The 16,193-nt window shown below is 34.7% G+C and overlaps 1 protein-coding gene across 14 annotated transcripts in view; it reads left to right on the top strand.

Moving 5' to 3' along the window:
• The window catches only part of LOC111504582 (uncharacterized), a 377,607-nt gene that overhangs the window by 270,745 nt on the left and 90,669 nt on the right, over positions 1-16,193 (top strand). The gene's annotated exons all lie outside the window — the stretch shown is intronic.

Raw genomic sequence — 16,193 nt, 5'->3', positions numbered from 1 at the left:
TTATATATTATTATTCATAATAATGTGTCTTCCAATAAGGACTTCCAAGTTTCATACTTGATAACGGTCATGTTGAAGCTGCATCTGTCAAATCAGTTGTCATTTATTCAGTCTGTTCTGCCAAATCACCATGGATGGATATATCGTTCACCAACGCGTGCAAATAATAAAAACATTTTATCAAAATGGGTGCTCTGTTCTGTCGAATACATCGCCGCTGTCTGTGAGAGTGTGCAGAAAAATCCGCGGCAATCGATTGCGCATCGCTCATAAGAACTCGGTTATTTGCACAACACAACTTGGTGAATTTTGCGTCGTGACTTGCGGGCCTGCACCCGTTTGAAATTCAATTGACCCAGGAACTGAAGGTAAACCACCATAGACAACGACGTGTGTTCGCTGAAAGGGTTCTGGAGTAATTGGCAACTGACCCTTATCTCAATCGAAAAATCATCTTCAGCGATGAGGCCCATTTCTGGATGAAATCTGTTTTAAAATCTGTTTTTCCGTTTATCAGCTGCCGCCCCCATACGAACGACAACTCTCAGAAGTTGAGAAACTTGTGCGAGCTAAGGACTAACGATGTCTTACCTTTCAACGTGTGATTCCTAATACGGTTCGTTAATAAACAAAACTGTCGAATTTGGGACGAGAAAAATCCACATAAGATTCAAGAGCGTCTAATGCATCCCGAAAAAGTCACTGGTGTGGATTTTGAGCGGGTGGTGTCATAGGTCCATATTTCTTTGAGAACGAGGCCAGGTCATCACTGTGAACGGTGAGCACTATAGGCCGATTGTTACCAAGTTATTTTGGCCTGAATTGGATGATTTGGATACCAAGGACATGCGGGACATGCGGACATGCGCTACATGCCACACAGCTCATGCCACATTGGCTATTTTGCACGAGCGATTTAGGGGCCTGGTCATCTCACGTGGAGGTGATGTGAACTGGCCACCGAGATCGCGTGATTTGACCCCCTTAGACTTTTTCTTGTGGGCTTTTCTTTCTTAAACCGTAGGTGTATTCAAATAAGTCACAAACTACAGCTTTTCTCAAAGCCAACATAACCCATGCCATCGGTCAAATTTAGCCTGATTTATGCGCCAGAGTCGTGGAGAATTGGACGTTTCGGATGCGCCCAACCCATAGGAGCCGTGGGACATTTGAACCATCTCATATTCCACATATGATGGCACACATTTCTTTCAAACGAATAAAAGTTTCAATCTAACACACATTTTGTTTTATTTTAATTGGAAGATAGAAACCGCTTAATGAAATACCCTCTATAAACAGTAAATCATGTCAATTGTTATTTGCATCATACTTTGAATAAAACATTGATTTCTTGAAGGAATTTGATGATATTGTTCGTGTTTTGAAATATTTGACTCAAACTACCAATACATGTTTAACAGTCATGGGCACTTCAAAACATTCTTGTTGCGGCACTTTTTTCCGATGTTCATACATTAGTCAAGCAGCCTAGTAATGATAGACTTGATGGTGGGGGTTGGTTGCTTAGTTGGTCCAAGGGTGAAATTCGGCCTTGATTTCCTTGAGTTTTAAGGTTTTCCGGTCTCAATGGCGATTCCATGTTTCCACAATTTTCCGGTGGAAAAAATGGTTTAGGTCTGTTGGGAATGTTTTCATATCGAGTGTAAGTGCTGGATCTTCTGGAGCTTTTCAAACATGTTTATCGGCCAGTTCGTTGCCAGTTATTACAGAAAGTGAAGGGACCCATAGGAGAGTCATTGACCAGGTACTGAGTAGTTTCATTTCTTCTTTGATCATATTGGTTAATAATGGGTCGATATATATCCTTGACAAATATTTGAGGGAGTTAGGAGAATTTGTAATTATCAGAAAATCTCCAGGTGAAGTTTTATTGTAACATTGGGCTGCAGTGAAAATAGTGGCTGATTCATGTAGTCGGAATTTGTACGCCACAGTGTTCACTACGAAAGCAGATCCTACGCCACTATTTGTTCTGGAGGCATCAGTGAAGATCTGTTGATGAGTCGGCTATTACTGTTTGGTAACTCGATCGCAATAGCTGATTGATGTGTTCTCGAACAGTAACTAGGTAAGTTGTTTGTTGTCCACTTCAGCCTACTTCGAGGAATGATACTCTGGAGAAATTCGATTTCAAATTATCGGAAATCATCGACTTTATGCTGATGATAGATACTACCTTGCACTGACGAGTAGCCAAACAGCCCGAAACCAGTCTGCAAGTGTGTTCTAATAATTGAAAATCTATTGAGGCAATTGTATCGCCAACAGCATACGCAGGAATAACTTCAGTGAAGAATCCTGCACTGACACCTGTCGGATATAATCCAACGCCCTTCGTGGTATTAGCCAGGGAAGTAGTTGTTTTTTTATGAGAGTCAGTCCATTAACCTACAGTGTAGGGAGTTAAGACTGATCTGAACGAATTGTTACTTCAGATGATTTGTTATAATGAATTAGTCTCAACCGACATGGTGAATTGTTTTCCATTCGGGAAATAGACAAATAAATTCATTGATAGAGAAGAGTGTCCCATTTGTGTTTTCTGTGATCTTAGTCGTGCTTTCGACTTTGTTGATCACAACCTGCTGCTGTCTAAATTGTATGATTATGTTGTTGGAGGTGTTTGTTTGGAATGGATTGAAACCTTTATCAGAGAAATATATCAGTATCTCAAAAATAATTTTATACAGAGAATATATTCTCATACCCAGTTACAGGAAATGCTATTTTTACAGAGTATATATGAAATAAATATTAAAAAATTTTGAATATGGAAATGTATAAAAGTAAATGCTAAGACGAAGAATATATAAAATATTCATATATGTAGAATTTCAAAAGAGGAATGAGAAATTGAGTATATAACACAAAAAATACAAATCATGCAATGTAGCAGTACTGACACAAATATTATTCATAGTTTTATTAAAAGTGATTGTTGATACATGATACAAACGCATTCAGAGAGTCGAAATGAATATCGCAATGTTCACAACTACTGCACATGAAATTCAATGGTGATCGTAGCATAACATTTGTGCGTGATGATTTGCAATAGAACTTCATATTGTGTCGACCTTCGCTTCTTGGTGCTAAGAAATTGATCTCGGGTAAAGAACCGTACTGTCAATATTGTTCAGTAATTTATGCAGGAATTTTATACCAAGGATAACTCTCCTATTTTCCAAAGTTGTCATATCAAATCGTGTCAACAAAATATAATGATCGATGCCTCTCGTGGGTTATTGACCATCAACTTTCAGGAACTTCCTCTGCACGCTTTCAATTGATGTTTTTTGGTAGTCGTGAACTGTATTCAATAACACAGAGCCATACTTTTAAAGTTTTTGTCATCCAAGCATTTTATTTGCATCAGCAGCCATATATTCTTATATGTGTTGTAAATGTTAATTTACTGTCATATGTTATACCAAAATATTTTATCTCGTGTACGCGGTTGATTGTAGTGTTGTTGATTGAATAATCGTACATTAAAGTTCGCTTTTTTGTTGTGACTGATATTATGTTACATTTGAGTTTGATTACTTCTAATTCGTTTTGTACACGCTGGCAGTCAGTAATGTCGTCGATTTTATAATATAGTTTGTCGTCTGCAAATAGTAGGCTAGGAATATTCAAAAGGGTTGCCAAATCATTGATAAAAATTTAAAAAAAACAAGTCCAAGATTAGAACCTTGTGGCACCTCAGACGTATCTACGTATTGAGCCGATTTGAAAGATTCATATTTGAAGAATTGTTTTCTCTTAACTAGATATGATTCAATTAGAGTAAGCAGTTGGTTAGAGTACCAATTTTTTTTAATTTGCTGAGAAGAACAAAGAGGTCTATTTGATCGAAGGCTTTTTGAATGTCTAAATAAACCACTTGTTTTTGCTTGACTAGGTACGTACAGATATATTGATTTAAACATTCAAGATTTGTCATACATGATCTTTGTTGTACGAAACCATGCTGAGTAGGAGTAATGAATTTTTGAATATGGGAGTGCATAACATTTTGCACACATATCTCGAAGAGTTTAGAAAAGTTACATAAAATTGGAATAGTTTGTGATATCGCTAGAGTTACCTTTTATTAATTATCGGACAAATCCGTGCCGTTTTCCGTTGCTTAGGGAAAACACAAGTTGTTAAAATCAAGTTGAATATGCCTATTAGAGGTATAGAGAGAATATCGATACAGCCCTTTATCACAAGACTAGGAACATTGTCAACGACTGCGGTGAGTTTTTTTTCAATTTTGTTTAGGTCCTCTATATAGGTCCTAAATATTAGGTCCTTGTCAAAATTATTTCCTGGATTAATTAACGTATATTTTATTAGGCTTCTAATAAATGATGAAATGAAGTTTGTTTACATTTTTATGCAACATTCCTTATAACAATCTTGTTAATTTGGAATGAACGCAATCAGTATTTATATCGTCGTCGTCGTCGTTGCTGAGAGTTTGATATATAACCTTCTTCCTTGCAGTCAACTGATGATGTCTGCCGCAATATCAAATGAAATGTTTGGTACTTCAGGTTCCATTAAATCACCTGCCTACCAGCCCGGATTTTGTTATCTTCAATATTTATATCATCAACAGCAAAGTGTTTATAGTGAGTGACCCAGCTCCACGAGGAAATTCAATTGTTTCGAAAGGAATTGTGACAAAGTCACAATTTTTATCTTGGCAAATTGTTTCAGTGCAACCTTCCTAACATTATTTATTTTTAGGTTATTGTTACGTGATTCCTGGCTTGAAACACCCAAAGCTTATTATCGATGGAGACGAATACTCTGTATACGTAAAACATGAAGATCGTACCAGATGGCGCTGTAACGCATATTTCAAAACCAAATGCAAATCAACTCTTTTGACCTACGGGAAAGTAGTGAGGATAAATCATCAGCATAATCACATACCAATGATGATTGGTAGAAAGGTCAATGACAATTTCAAACATTACGTTGAAATTGTCAGGATGTAATTTTCACACCAAGGCAATAAGGTTTTTTCAAGATGACATATTTAAATTTTGAATTCAGTTGTTAAGGTCGCTCTAAAGGAAAATAGCATCCGGAAGAAAACATATCAATAATATCCGGCTGCAAAACCCAAGGACTACGAACAATCATAGAGCAACAAATTATTTTTTCAATTCATCATTGTTGACTTAATTTATTTTGTAGATTCTCATTTATCACAAACTTTTTTCATTTTCATGAATTCTGTTAGTCTTTTCATAATTATGAACTGTTTCAATTATGATAATATTATCGAAACGGTTAAAGAGTTAGGCGTGGAAACTTTATAGTTTTGGGGATATACAGTTTTTTTCTACTCCATTATTTTTGTTGAATCTATTGAAGGTGATTCGGACTGGAAGTATAATGATATGGTAGCCTTCGCATCTCTGGAAAAATGTAATGAAAATTTTAAACAGGTGTACAATATCGAATTTGGCAATAATAATACTAATTTGAATCCTTTACGATCCAAGGTGATATAGGATACGTCGAATATTATAAAAATCGTCACAACAACGTGTGATGTGGTGCTTCAGGTTTTTCCAGGTTTTCCTGCAGCTGAAATAGCAAATGCGCACTGGAATCAATGAAGTCGCCCCGAAGCGCCAATTAATTTTTATTCTTTCTTTATAATTTCTCAATATAACATAAAAGTGTCACACAAATACAAGAGAAAATTAAAATTGAGTGTAAATGTAATATATATTAATATTATCATTTGTTCACAAAAAACATTTTAAGCTTTAATTACTTCCAATTATTATATGCGAGCGCTTTCGATATCAGGCTGTGCTATCATCCCCATGACTCTACTCAAACTGAACGTTTTATCTTCTTGTTTGCTCTTTTATATGGTTAGAACGCTTTAGTGCAGTGCACTTAGGTGTTCTAAACGTATAATAGAACAAACAAGAAGATAAAACCCTGCACTGCACGTCTGCACTATGTCGTTCTGAACGTATAAAAGAACAAACAAGAAGATAAAACGTTCAATTTGAGTAGAGTCATGAAGATGATAGCACAGCCTGCTATCGAAAGCGCTCGCATATAATAAATTAGAAGTTATTGAAGCTTCAAATCCTTTTTGTGCACAAATGTCAATATCAAAATATTGAAAAGAAAAAAAAACTAATTGCATTAATCAAAAACAAATTAATAATATAATATAAAATCCTCTCATCGACTTAGATATTCAGCAACACTGTAAAAGGAAGGAAGGGATTCTTTCAGTGTTTGTTCGAAATTCTTTTATACATTTTCCCTTTTTATTCAATCGGGAAGATTATTAAAAAGCTTTGACCTTCCGAAAGATGGGATATTCTCATATAAATTATTAGAATGTTTTTTAACCTAATGAAATTACCATTTCTTATAGGATATATATGACATGATTATGTAAATGTTTTCTGAAGATCAGAATAGTTCTGTATATGATTTCATTTTTGATGAAATGCAGCGTATAGGATTCCTTAAAATCTAATTTATAAATCAAGCGTAGCACTCCCATATGGCCAAAGAAAATTTTATTTATATATTTGGAGCATTTCCATATAGCAATATTGTAAGATATGTGAGAATAAATCACAGTATAATAAACATTATAGTAAACATTCAAAAGCTGATCAGTATTGATGGAGGATGAAAGTTGTCTTATAATATAATAACCACAGTTCACTTTCTTTTTGATCTGAATCACAGCCGACTCCCTAGTCATGTTGTCATCAACATAGGTAGCAAGAAAGTTAGTATTATCTGACGAAATCACATCATGACTACCTACTCTGACTCGAAAATCGTCAATATTTCTGATAGTTTTGTAATAGAACTGAATTTAAACAGTCTTACTGGGATTTACAACTAAGTAGTTTTTGCGACACCAGTCTGTAAATGCGACAGACATCTCATTGAGTTTAACTTGGAGCTCCTCCGGGCTATCAGCATTCCCAACAACTGTTATGTCGTCTGCTTATAGAATTATTCCGTTTGTATGCACATGCAAATCATTGATGAAAAGCAGAAACATCAGAGTTCTCAAGTTGAATCCCTGAGGGACTCCATAGTCGTTACTGTTAGAAATAACCCTGCCGGGTGATGTGTTACAGATGGAGGTGAGGCCTTATCATTATGGTGTGTGTATCCATTCCAAAAAGATGTATGACTTTCCAGCTTACTCAGTGCCGATAACTGAACCTTCGAAATACTTGGCGCCCTTTCGTTCAAAGCCTCATCAAAGTTATGTAGGGCTCCGCCGAGATCCACCGCTCTTCAATCTCGTGGGCTCATTAATGGAGGCTGAACTAATCACAGAATACGACCTAAGGCGTATCGACTAAATGACCCCAATAACTGTGAATCAAGAGCAAGATACCTTTATCCTGTGAAAAAACTTCGGAGGCTAGATGGTGCAGCGCCTTCTGAACAGTAGGACAACTTATGCGGCAAATTCTAGAGTAGCAGAAGCCGAATCTGGATCAAGAGAGGAAACAAACGCTTCCTGGGGAGTCAGCAAACGCTTGAGCTGAAATTATGATGTACCCAAGCTAGATGCCTTGCATGGCTGAATATAATTATCGTCAGGTATAGTTGACCTTGGTATGCTTCATATGGGAAAGTTGCTGCGGACATTCATGTGGAAATCTTGCATTTTGAACGACCGACAAACTCAATATCGACCAATCAACTGGAAAATCTTCAGTCTGACAGCATGGTTGCCTTGGAGGACATTCCAGAAGATGTTACGATTCCAAGGCTGCACATTCCGGTCTGTATGGTCACAGTTCACCTGAGAGGAATAGGAGAGCGTTTTCTGGGTCTGCAGTCATGGAAGGTTCCTCCCAAGCTACACATTTCTGTTGTTTTTCTACATATTCTACATTGTCAATCTTGGAATGGACTATTCTTATTGAGGAAATTGAAGCATTGGTAGCAGAACACATATTCTGTGCTCATCTCGTCGCAGAGTGGATCAGATTTTCAGCTACACATTTCTGTTGTTTTTCTCTATATCCTACATTGTCAATCTTGGAGTGGACTATTCTTATTGAGGAAATTGAAGCATTGAAGCATCACTCTTCGAATAAAGTGATCGGCTTCATTATGGAGCTAGATTTATTTGGTCGAGTTTGAATTGGCGTGAGCCACAATAAACCTTTGCGTGTTGCAGCCGTAGACCGAATCTCACAAATGTGGCAATTCTAACATTAAAGTTACTTCGGCGTTAGTCGCTGTCGGTTCAAAGCGATATTAACTCGATTATTGCCCTCATTTGGGGGTGGAAGTAGCGCAGTTACAAATACCAAAAATCATAGAACCATAGGTTTTTTAAAATCTTCAAGCAATACTTAATAACTTTTGTTTTGTATTTGTATTTTTTTGTATTTAACCATCTTGTATTTGCAATTTTATGGGACAAAGTTAAAGTTTGTCCTTGCTACACCTGTATAAAATTTTCCATTTCACTTTTTTTCAGATTGTCGTAGGTATAAATACTCCAAAAATTCCAAATATCATTTCCTCCACGAAAAACAATTTCCATTCGATAAGGACGTTACAATCTGAATAGTTTCACTTTTTTCTATAGTCATATCATATAATTCGATTTTTACTTGAAATAACATAAAATATCCAATGATAATTTTGTTATCATTATTATTTTCATTTGGAATTGTCTCTGGATTTGGTGGTATGACATGATACCCAGTTTTCTTGTCAAATTTGAGGCTTCAATTCTTGTCAACTGTTGCGAAATAATTGCAAAAATTTTATTCAGACTTTTTTTGTCGTAGAAGTTCCCATTTGTTTCTTTATTTTGCTTGTGAATATTTTGGTTTTGAAGTGAATATTTTTGTTTTTCTTTTTTTTTTGTTCTTGTTGCCAATTGTCAAAGGAGATATTATCGTTTTAATAGAACAACATTATGGTTCTTATTACTTCTGTATTGTTTATTGGTGGTATAGTGTTTCTCCAACTTGTTTGCTCTTTCCGTTTTTTCTGTGCAACTTTTTTCAGTGTAGTCTTTACATTTGAATTCTCTGGGCTTCAAAATATCGGAATGCATTCGGAAAAATTTTCTGGAAATTAGAAAATATTTCACAATATGAGTTCCTGTTGAATATTTATTCAAAACGATCCTTTTCTCTTCCTCAACAAAAAAAATGGAGCATGATACCATTGAATTTTCCAATTCCATTCTGAAGATGGTATTCTTAAAATTGAAACGAATATGCAAAGGAATGAACACAAGAATTCAAACTCAACAATCACTCAATCCAAATCGGTTTCTTTTCCGGATGTATTATCGAAATATTGAAAAGTAATTATGTATTCTACATTTCGAAGTAAGAATGTAGATTTGAATCTCGAAAGTATTTTTCAATTATAGCAAACACATGACAGTCACAGTAACTAGTAAACTATTACTTTTCAAACAGAACTGACACGTAGCATAAGTTTTTTTTCTCTAACAATAGGTATAGATTTAGAACGACTGCTTCCAATAACGCTAGTGATCCCGAATGTAAACGTTAGGCAATATTGAATTAAGTGATATTTTAACATATTTATAGTGTTCGGTAGTGTTCAACGAAAGGAATGAAATCAGTTGGAAATTTCGAATAAAAGTGGAGCCAAATCGTTAGGTCGTTTGTTCGCTCTTCGATTTCCATGTTAAGAAAATATAGTTAGTGAAATATTTTGAAGAAGTATTATTCATGAAAACTTCAAATAACGAAGGCAAATATACATAAGAAGAAAAACGATCATATCTGTCTGTTTTCTGTTTTTCTGTTAACCGGCTGTCGCACCCCTATGAACGACAACTCTCAAAAGTCGAAACTAGCGAGCTGAGGACTAACGAGGTCTTACTTGTTAATGTGTGATTCCTAACACGGAATATTGATTTTTGGAACACGAAACAGCTAGCAAATGGTCACAAATGGTCATCTTTCAAAAAAGATCTGCTTACGTCGATGGGAAATTGTAACTGTATAGTTTAAACTCATTTGGTCAGAAACAAGGACATTTCAAGGTGAATTGAAGTAATTTTATGGTATAAGGTATATTCTATCAGTATTTGCTGGATATGTATTTGTACAGTTTACCCTTTCACATCTGAATAAAATAATGGGTATAAATAAATAGTAGATTCCTAAACATCTAAATCATTAGCTTTCAAACCATTACCCTTTAAACAATAAAAGTCTAAACCTTTACATATTTAGAATATTGAATTATATTATGAGTTGATAGAAAAACGAAGAAAGGCGGAAATAAATGGTCCATAAATACAAGTTAGTTTTATAGGGGCTCAGGGTTTCCAAAAAAAATACAAAAAAATGTGAGATTATTTCAGTAAGGCAAGTATCTTATTCCGAAACATCATCATCAACTTGCATGTACTATATTGTGTAGCAATCCTGTAAATGATTTCTGATTCAATTCCATAACGAATGTTATGTGTTCATATAGAAGAAAACATTTTTTTCTTTCGTGTAATTAATATATTTATATGCAGAATGCTTTTTCTTCTGGTTTGTCACTGAAAGTTACACATCTTTGTGAGTTACACATCTGCCCCAAAAATATAACCCTTTCAATTTTTTATACATAATATTGACACGACCTTGGTGACCTATTAAGGTGTTCATCAGGAAAGCCCCTTCGATGACTTGACAGCCAGAGGACTACTATGTTCTGTATTGTGTTACAACGTTACCCTGGTGTTGAAGAATAAAAAAGTTGAAAAATTTCGATTGGTCTGTTAAAAAATAAATTAAACTAAGTGGGATATAAAAACAAAATGCAACACTCAACAAAATCAGTGACAAATGACAAAAGAAAACAAGCGATCGAGTACTTTAAAGTAAAAAACTCATCTCTAAAATATTTTTGGACTAACCAAAAACATTAGTATGATGTTTTAACCTGTTTTTCCTTTAATTGAAATGACCAACTGAACATAATCTGAAAAAATTAAAATTCTTCGACTTCAAAAATTAACAGTTACGATACTTTGGAAATTGATCCATGATCAGAAAACTTTGCTTTTTTTTGACCAGCCCCATTTCATAAAAAATTCAAGAGTGGAGGATTTATCATAGTCGCCATTCTATATAAATCCTTTCTTTGTATGACGTTGTCATAAATGAAATATAAAAGGTTAGGTTTATAGTGGTATTTTGAAGTGAAATTCAAATATATAGAGACATATGTTAGGTATTATGAAAAAAAAAAAATTTTAGAGATTCGACTTGCCGCTCTCTTGCTCAAAAAGATCGAATGTGATTAAACAGTGACTATTATGTTATTTTGAATAACAAAAAAATGATCTCAACTAAAATAGTAAAAAATATTATTATTATTATTACGATACTATAAAAAATAAATATAAAATAATGTATATCACATGTTAGGTATATTCCTATGAAACTAAACTCGAACACCGTAATTTGAGATCTCAATTATTGTATGTATAAAAAGTACATTGAGTACTAGACTGATTATTGGAACCATTTAGGAAGAAACATTAATTTAGGTTTCCTATAGCAATAACAAAAGTAGTGTTGCCCAAATGCAAGAACAAGACGAGACTTAGCCAGTCTTGGTCTTGGTCTTGCGCCAATACACCTGGTCTTGGTCTTGGTCTTGGTCTTGCGCTCCCAGTCTTGGTCTTGGTCTTGGTCTTGCAGCAAGAGTCTTGCAAGTCTTGCAATTACCTATTAGTCTATTACTATTTATTAAAGTTTACTTTAAATCTTAAAAAAACGTATTAGAATTGGAACATTGTGAGCTTGAATTAACATAGCCATAGTAAAGATCAAGCAGATTAACAAATAACTGAAGATTTAATAAGAAATTCGAAAAATTAACTGACCTATATGTCGTTTTCCATGGAAGTAACTGTTTCTTAATAAACATTTATGATTTATAAGCTTACATTTGCTAAAACATGTAAAAAAACAAATTAATTACAATAACTTGACTGTATTTTAAAGAACAATACTTATCTGTCTAAAAAGAGATTGAACCCTCAACTTATAAGAAATTTAATAAAAGAGTTTTACGATTTATCATTTATTTGAACAAAAAATAAAATACAACACTAATCAACAGCTTTATCATTAGGTTATGATACTTTATATCAATTTTTTTGACCAACAATTAATACAAAGTAACCATCTGGCTGACTCATCATTTAACCTATTTCTATGTTTTCTAATTACTAATGATGCTTTAGAAAATAACCTCTCAGCAGGTACTGAAGTTGCAGGTATTGAGAGAAAATCACGGGCCATTTTCGATAAAATCGGATACTCTGTCTCATGCGTCCTCCACCAATCTAAAATGTCTTCCGAGCTGGCAGTTCTTGGTTTTCTCAGGTACTCCTCCAACTCGTCTATCACTAAGCCTTGAAGACAAGATCCAGATGACGTCGAGGAACATTCATAGAGTTTATCAAAGTCTATTACGTCTTCATCTTCATCACATACTTTATTTTCTTTTTCTGGTAATTCCAGAGATTTGTTCAGTGAGTGTAGATTTTTATATTCTTCATAAAGTTCATTGAACTTGCGCAGACTTTCTGTTTTAAGTTGCTTCCCCCACATTGTCAGGTCAAAAGTCTGAGCCTTATGCCTTGGGTCTAAAATTAAAGAAGTACAATAAATCCAGTTGCTCTTTTTGTAATGTTTAAGCATTTTGTCTCGAGCTGCTTGGAAAGCTAGAATGAGCCTTTCATCCACTTCAGATCGATTAGGTTTCTCATCTAACTGTTTTACCATAGATTCAATTTTATCTAGCAAAAGATTGAATGATACAATGACTAGCGGTAATGTAACATATTTGTCTCCACCAAGTTTTGTACTTAAAAGTTTAAAGTTTATTAGAAATTTATGTAATTTTTCGAGTACCTGCCATTCATTAGCTGTGATTTGAAAATCATTTAATTCGGTGACAGAACTGCACAATATGTCAATGCCCGCTCTCACTTTTAAACCAAATCCAATCATATCATGTGTGGAATTCCATCTCGTTGGACAGTCAAGAATGGCATTTAGATTTGATGGCACGCCAGCTGCTTCACAAGCAGACTGAAACTTCTTCTTCACTATCTCACTTCTTTTTATTTTACTGGAAACACTGCGTAACTTTGTTACAGATGTACGCGAGTCAGCAATATTTGGTGCAGATTCTTCATCTTCCTCATCCTCAGTTTCGTCTGCATAGTCTTCGTACTGCTGATCTTGCGCGTTAGTGTCAGACTCACAGTGTAATGCTAAGGTCTTTAATAAATCTTGTACACCAAGGTTTAAAATGTGAGCAAAGCACCGGAAATGTTGATTGTCTGAATCAAAGTGTGGCGGCAGCTGTTTGCCCAGTTCATACATAAATTTGGTATTTGCAGTTGCGTTGTCGACCGTGATACCTTGTATTTTATCAATTATGCCATATTCCAATAAACATTCATGGAAAATCGTTGCAATATCTTCCCCAGTATGTCGACCGCGTGATGGTATAAAATCAAGAACTACAGATTGATACTTCCATTCGTTGTCTATATAATGAATAGTAACCCCGTAGTAACTCCTACCAGCAATTGACGTCCACCCATCAATGGTAAAAGACATTTTAGATGATAATTGTTGAAGTCGTTCCTTGAGATTCAATTGGAGCTCTTCAAATCGCTCTTTGACTTTCCTTCTAAGTGTAGACCTTTTAGGAAACACCATATTAGGGCAAATGCAAATACGTCGAAAATATACTTGTGTAGCTTCGTCATCGAAAAATGAGAAGGGAAGATATTTTTTCACCACCCAATCAACTGTAGCTGTCGTGATGTTGTCACTGCTGTTTTCCGACTGAAACAAAACAATAAATCTTGTGTTATTATTTAAAACATACAAGGTTTGAGCATATAAGAGGAGGAGGTATGTTGTTGTTAAATCGAGAAAATCGTTAAATTGATATTTGTTATATTAAGGTTGCACTGTACTGTAATTTACCAAAATAAAGTACTTAGTTGTTACTGGCCGATTAAATGAAAATATGGGTGTTTATAAAAAATATTTAAGACGATAATTACATACTTAATATGTCGCACCCCTAGATGAAAACACCACTAACTCAAAAATACTTACGTAAGTTAATGGCGTTTTTGAAAGTATCGCATGAATAGCTATGCAGAGTTGAAAAAATATTCTTACCTGTCCACTTCTTCCAGCGGTTACTAAAAAGCTTGTGATATCTCCACTTAATTTTGGTTTAACAGGAAGAAATATTTCTGATTCCTTTTTGTGGAAAGATATTAGATGTTTCCTTAAGCCTGAAGTGTTTCTGTTTTTCATTTTTATTTCAATCTTTTTATGTTGGCACAATTTACAGAAGGCAGTTTGGGATGCATGAATTATTTCGAAAAACTCTTCAAATTTGCTTTTGGGTCTTTTAGATCTGTGACTCAAACTCTCGTTACTCGGACTCGAATAATTTGAATCTTCGTCACTCATATTAAATTGTACACGTGATACGTTTTTAGAAAACAACAAGAATTAGTAAAAACAATTATTAAGTTAGACTCGAAGCACAGCTCAATTGGAAATGACTGGAATTAAAATAATTCCTTTATTTATAGTACGTTTCCTTGCTTTCTACCGCGCCGCCTCGCCACGTGCCGGCTCTATGAAAAGGATGCCGCCGCAAATCAAATAATGCCGCGTGCGGCGTACAAACACACACTAAATATTACCTACTTGTACAGACGCGACGCGTGAATAAAATATATAGAAAAGAATTAGTGAAAATCACTATTCTTTACATATAAGTGAATGTTTTGGCGTACATCTATACTAATATTATAAAGCTGAAGAGTTCGTTTGTATGTTTGATGACAGAAGTTTTAAAATAAATAAATAAGTCCTGAACGTCACTATACCTCCAAAGTTACTATTCCTCGTGGACGAAGTCGCGGGCACAGCTAGTAAATACTTACTCTCATCATCTCTCTCAGAGATATTCGGGCTGGTAAGTAATACAAAACTCTTATCGCAGGCTTTTTATTTTATTAGTAGGTAAGTACCTACGCTTTTTATATTATTTTATTAGTTTTGTAGAATTTTTTTACACGTTTCAAGTATATTTAAAAGTGGCTACAATATTTATTAAACGGGTGCGGGGTGATATTTGAACACTTTTTTGCTATTTTTTCTTGTAAAAACTTAAGAAATATAATGACTAAATGTACAATAATAGTACCTAAGTAATTAGTTTAAAACCATATAAGTAATCAATATTATAATATATACTTACTAGAATGAATTAATTTGACATCTACTACCTATCCTTACCATTTTATCCCAATCATAATACTACTTGCGTGATCAGTATAATGTATTCATTTTCATTCTAAGCACTCTGAAACTTATTTATTCTTTGGAACACCTGTAGGTACTCTTAAAATTCGAAATTATTTTACACGAGTATACCTACGCCTACGCCCTATGGCGGCAATCAAATAGTGTCAAATGTTATGATTTCGGCGTGGCGGCAACGATTGTTTTAGATTTCAAAAGAAGCCGCCGGCGCGTGTATCGTAACCATGTACTTCCGAAAAGCGGCAAATTTCTTTGAGAAGTAAGTACAAAACCTTTGAAGCCGCATTATCAAAGTGCCGATGGTTAAAACATAACTATGCATGCACTCAGTTTGATTTTAATAGATAGGTCCAGTTTTTCATACCTATTCTTTGATACAGTTTTTTGCGTCTCATAGAATTTCTAAGCGTACCTACCTATACACCGAACTGTTACACCTAACTACTCAGTGAAATAGCGCTAAGTCCTAGCTGCAAGACGCAAGAGTCTTGCAGGCTATGTCTTGTTCTTGCTCAAGTCTTGCACGGTCAGTCTTGGTCTTGGTCTTGCTAAAAATACGCGGTCTTGTTCTTGGTCTTGGTCTTGCAAAAACGCAAGAACAAGACCAAGACTGCAAGACCAAGACTGAATTTGGGCAACACTAAACAAAAGCCATAAACATAATTCATAGTTCAAATCAAATCTTCACTTTCGTACGGAAATTTTCTCCAATTCATCCCAAGCTTATGAATTATGTTTTGATGCTAATTTAGTTGAGCTTTTCGCCATAGA

Source organism: Leptinotarsa decemlineata, unplaced genomic scaffold (genome assembly GCF_025532065.1).
Source record: "Leptinotarsa decemlineata unplaced genomic scaffold, Ldec_3_MD MMD2_tig00026328_RagTag_RagTag, whole genome shotgun sequence".
NCBI lineage: Eukaryota > Metazoa > Arthropoda > Insecta > Coleoptera > Chrysomelidae > Leptinotarsa > Leptinotarsa decemlineata.
Note: the sequence above shows the minus strand (reverse complement) of the source record. Positions and strands in the feature narration are given on the sequence as shown.